Below are 5,700 nucleotides of genomic sequence, written 5' to 3'. Positions count from 1 at the left end.
TTTTAATGTGGGAAGTGCATTTTCTCCCCCCATCTTCTTTCATCCTCTGCAACATTAAATTATTTTTTGTTTATTTTGCTTTCGGGTTTTGTTTATAATAGTTGTTTCTAAAGTCAGTTCCAAAGAAAATATATATGGAAGAGAGGGGTCCATTCAGGCACACTATGAATACGGACTGTAGGCCCTTTAGTCTAAGACTAAATTCTCTAAGACTGTAGGAACATGAATACAATCATAAAATAGTGTTTGCTCCCCATGTCTGGGTTTCCTCTAGTAGATTCTGGAGCTTATATAGACTTGTTCCTACTTCATTCTTAGATAAGTCAGAGAAATGTCCAGATGGAGACATCTCAAACATTTCTCTTTTAATGAAGCAATAATTCCTGTGCTCTCATCTTCTCCCCACCAAAACTTCAGGTGATCCCCCATCTATCTCCCAACAGTCAATCCCTCTACCTGCCCTTTGTCCCTGCCCCATTCCCACATCATACCTACAAACTAACTTGTATCCTGTGCAACCAAACTACCTTGACCCTGCCCTTTTTTCTATATGAATCATGAGTAATAAAGCTAGTGGAAGTAAGATTATTTTTACTCTTCTTCCTTCAAGCCCCAAGACTCAAGTCTCCACCTCTATTGACAGAAATAATTGGAGATATTTTCAGGTTGCCCTTAAAACAACCAAAGATTATTCTCAAAATATCAGCCCTATGTCTGTGCTTCAACATCAGTGATCTGTACAGTCTGTCATGTAACTGGAGATTCCCAGATGCCCCAGAAGGCCCTCTAGGAATTGGCTTCAGCAGCTCTAGATACTTTCCTACTGGTGCTGCAAGTCCTAATGCCCTAGGCTTGGTAGTTTGAAGCTCCTACTAGCTTCTGTAAACTTAAAAAGTTGGGGCAGGCAGGCAGTGGAGGGGTAAAGCCCTGCTAAACTTTTACTAGAGCTTGAAAGTGGACAGGTATTAAATCTAAAGTTGAGAAATAGAGGGATTCCTGAGGTTCTGATCCTTCAATTAATCCCAGTTTAGGGGTTCATTGTTCCTTCATGTAAGAGGAGTTTCCAGGAAGCCCCGATACCAGTGTATACAATTTTTCTCTTTTGGACATATGTGTGGCTATCCTTAGAAAAATCCCAGCTGAAGTGTAGATATTATGCCATACCCCTAAGATATCTCTGAGAAGGTTTTTGGTCCTTTGCTCAGACCCCAAGGTATGCAGAAGTGAATGGAACAGGTGGATATTTAAAAGGCAGACACAGGCTTTACCATGCAGCTTGATGGCAAGCTGAGTCTGTGGTGGGTGCTTGAGTCCATCTATCAGCTATGGCATGGAGAATGAAGTCTTTTATCTCTAACTCACAAGACGCCCGAGCTACAAGCCTTTTGCTCTCCGGCTGGCTACAGAGAATATTTGCAGTGCCCTGGCAATGGAAACCTGGCCCACAAAATAGTGACTTCCCTTTGACAGTAAATAGTTGCTTGGTGAGGAGGATGACTAAGTATGTGCCAGGCATAGTGCTATGAGCTGAGTTTATAAGAGGAATGAGATATGGCCCTATCCACTGGTGGATCTTACATTCTAACCTGGGAGACAGACATGCAAACAATAGTTACGAGGCAATAGCATGTTCTAATATCATGGTGTACAATATGCCAGGTTACTCAAAGAAGGGAAGGGATTTGTTTTCCCTTTAGGGCTCAGAGGAAGGCCAGAGTAACTTATCTTGGTTGATTCTTGAAGGTTAAGAAGAAATTTGTAGTAAGGACATTTCAGATAGACATTGGGAGAGGATCATGAGAAAAGGCATGGAGCCCTGAGTGTGCCTGACAGGCTTGGGAGACCTTGAGTTACCAGGGTCACCAAGGGGGCCACCTGGAATAAGAGAGATGGGAGATGAAGCTAGAAAGCAATGTAGGCTGGAGTTTTAGGGTCTTGCATGCCACACTGAATGTTTGAGGATTTCTTCTGGAAGAAGCCACTGGTAGGAGAATGGCAGGAGTAGACTGGGGTTTTAGAAAGATACCAAAGTGGAGAACAGATTGCAGGGGGTTTTCCTGGGGTAGGGATATCTGTAAGGTGACCACTGCAATCACATAAATGAGAAAGCACAAAAGTCTTAATAGGGCATGATCAAAGAGAGTAAAGAGACAGTGATAAATTATAGTGACCTAAGATATGAACTTAAGTCATCAATCTGATTTTATCATATTCTTCAGCTTAAAAATCTCACATGACTCTCCAGGATCCAACTTGACCCACCTCTCCAACCTATCTTTTCTATGCTGCTTCTCATAATCCAAGCTCTAGTCCCACTGACCCCAAATTTCTTAATGGTTCCTGAATAAGTCTCCTACTTATCACATTTCCATGCCTTTACATAAGCTATCCTCATCACATGCAATGCCCTCTCCCCAACTTCTTCCCCCTAGGGAACTCTTACTCATCCTCTTAACTTATACCTCATCTCTGTGGATCCCTGATTTCTCTCTCATTCCCTGCTGTAAGTGAGATATCTCTCTCTCTCTCTCTCTCTCTCTCCTCTTCCCCCACTCCCACTCCCTTGTCCCTTCCTTCTCCCTTCCCTCCCTCTTTCCCTCTTTTTCTCCTTCCCTCCCTCTCTCCCCACTTCCAGCTTGGGTAGCACCCAGTGAATATTTACTACATTATTTCAAAATTACCTATTTACATGTCTGTCACCCCCACAAGGAAATCAGCTTCTCTCAGTAGAGAAATGCACTTAGTTTTACCTTTCACAGCATTGGATAACAAGGAAAAGTTCAATAAACACTGAGTGATCAAATGAATCTTGGTGGTAGAACTCACAGGACTTGATGTGATTATTGGTTATGATAAAGAGAGGGGAGCATAAAGTAAGTAGTTTGGGGTTTGGATAACCCGGACAGTCCTGAATAATTTGGCTTCTAAATAGGTTTTTCTGCTTCCCCTCTTGAATTCTAATCCTTTCTTTACAATGTCGCCAGAGTGATCTTTTACAAATATAAATACTATATAATCCTGATTTTCTCCTGTTACATGATCCCCCCTCCCCGACACACCATGGCTCTTCATCACTATCAGGGTTGGTCTAAATTTCCTAGCATGACCAGCCCCTGCTTACTTGGTCATCCTTGTTTTCCACGACTTCTGCCCTCACATCTTCCCCTTGAATATCACACGGCTTTGTAATTTCTTGCAGACACTCTCAAGCCTTTGCTCATTGTCTTTTTCCCATCTGAAACCACCTTCCCCTTCTTTTCCTCTTTCCTACTTATGCACTGAAATTGCTTGTCTTTCTGTTTTTTCCTAGATGGTAAGCTCTGAAATGGAAAGGATCATGTCTCATTTACTAGTTATCTCAGGACCTAGCACGAAGAGGATGATTGATAAAAATCTGTTGAACTAAACTCAGTTGGTGATGATGATACTATTAGTAGACCTTCATACTGCAGGAGGCGGGTGTTGGGCTAGTTGGGGAGTGGAGAATGCAGAACAGCGTAAGACAGGTGAGGAGGTATGGTGGGCAGTTTCTGCTATTATCTCCGGGGATAAGCCTCTGTCTTCTATCCATTCATCGAGTGGCCTTCTTAAAGTAGATCCAAACACTGTTTCTATTTAAGCAGGGTAGATGTCAACCTCTCAACTTATATCAGTACCAAGTCCACACTCAATGCAGAAAAGTCAGCCAAGCCAAACTTTCTAGTCCTTACTGCCTCTAGTTGACTCTGTGCCTGAAGATGGGTATTGGAATACAATGATAAGGACTCGTTTTCTTCCATCAGCCTCAAGTAGCAAAGTCAACTGAAGCTAATATCAGGCTTTCTTATTCCTGCAACCTTTACAAATTATATGGGTGAATTCCAGTCCCCCTTCCCTTTCCCCTTGCCATCCAGCAAATCAAGATGCTTCCTAGCCTATTACTGAATGAGCATTTTTCCATCTTTCATGTAGATGTGCACATCAGTGCTAAAGTATCTTTTATTGATGTAAACAAAATTCAGGGCTTCAACTTCTTATTAAGGTTTCCATGGAGATATTAGAAACAAATATATCCACTGCCTTTGGCAAATAATTCAGGTTCTGATGTTTGTTTATTTGTTATTAGAAAATAATACATAGCAGTCAAACTCAATGTAGAGATCACTCACCCTGTAAAGGACAGACATTCTATAGTAGGTGTCTGCACTCTCTAGCATGGTACTTCATCCTATTGTGTATTATCTTCTGAATTTGTCTCATTACGAGAGCCAGTGATGTACATTATGGAAATATACCACAAACAAGACAAGGCAGCTGCTACTAAAAGACCTTTGACTCAAAGAACAGGACTTATGAATACCTACATTTGTGCACTCAGCTCCATCAGGGTTTTCTTCCACACCTCATATCAGGATAACGTATACTATACAATCTTCAAATAGTATGTTTGTTTATGTTAGAGTTTATTAAGATCCTAAAAGTTAGCAGGAAAAAGGAAAAGCCATTTCTCTTTGCTCCAAATCTCATGTTCTTTGGGGTATTCTAAAATAGGTAAATTAGAGATAATTTTTTTAATTCTGATTCTATCGTACTTGGTGAAAGCATATTAATTACTTTGTGTCCTCTCTCTTTGATGATCTAGTAAAATGAAATCATATGGCCTCCAAGTCAAATCAATCAATGTACTTCTGGAAACTAATTTTCTGATCATATCTATTTTCAAATTATTTGAAAAAAGAAGAGTAATGAGATGCACAAACCTTAGCCTTAGCATTCACGGAAATAGACTACAAAGCTATAGCAGTTAAACCAGTGTGATACAACTGTTATGAATAAACAGATCGGTGAAACACAGGAATCATCCCCTCAAAGATCATTTGTTCATATAACTTTATAAGAATGTATTAAAATATGTGGGAAAGTCATAAATTATACAACAAATGAACTATTGTCCACTAAAGGAAAAAGCCATGCCTTTAAAGAATGAAAGTTAGTTTTACTCAGAAGTCTTACTTACTGGAGGCAATTCAGTCAGACTGCTCCAGCCCAGTATTTCAGCCCACTGCTTATAGGTAGGTGATTCAGTTCACATCAGACTTGCTCAGAAGTTACATTAAAGCTGAATCACACCAAGGTTTGGGTATAAGAATAAATCTGGTTATAGATTACAGAGGCATAATCACTAACCCTGTCAGATGTTATCTCTTGGGTAAGAAAAGGCAAAGATTAAGGTCATTTATCTTTTAAGGACTTTAGTGACTCAGGCAAGAGACACTGGGGAGCCATGGCCATGTGTCCTATTCTGTTTTGCATTCAAAGCATCTTTATGGACAGTTGCACATTGTCACAGAGTCAAGGCCTTTGTGAAATTATATTGGTAAGCAGCAATGAGCAAACGTGGCTTCTTACTTTTGCTGCTTTGTCTCACACTGTTTTGGTGGGCATTTTCTTAGTGCGTCATCTCACAACATGTATCAGTATAGGCTCCAGAAGGATCTAAAAAAGGGAATGTGAACAACTAAACAAAGAACCATAGACACAAAACCAAAAGAACTCTTCATCACATTTCCCAATAAGAAAAAACTTTTGAAGTTTAAAAGCAATGGAGGAAACAACAAAAGATAAAATTTTTAGATTTAACTAGATTTTTAACATTTGGAAAAAATTATCACAAATATGATAAATCAGGGATCAACGATAATATACATTTTTTTTTTTTTT

Source organism: Otolemur garnettii, unplaced genomic scaffold, assembly GCF_000181295.1.
Source record: "Otolemur garnettii isolate 467f Iridium unplaced genomic scaffold, OtoGar3 scaffold00109, whole genome shotgun sequence".
Classification (NCBI taxonomy): Eukaryota; Metazoa; Chordata; class Mammalia; order Primates; family Galagidae; genus Otolemur; species Otolemur garnettii.
Note: the sequence above shows the minus strand (reverse complement) of the source record.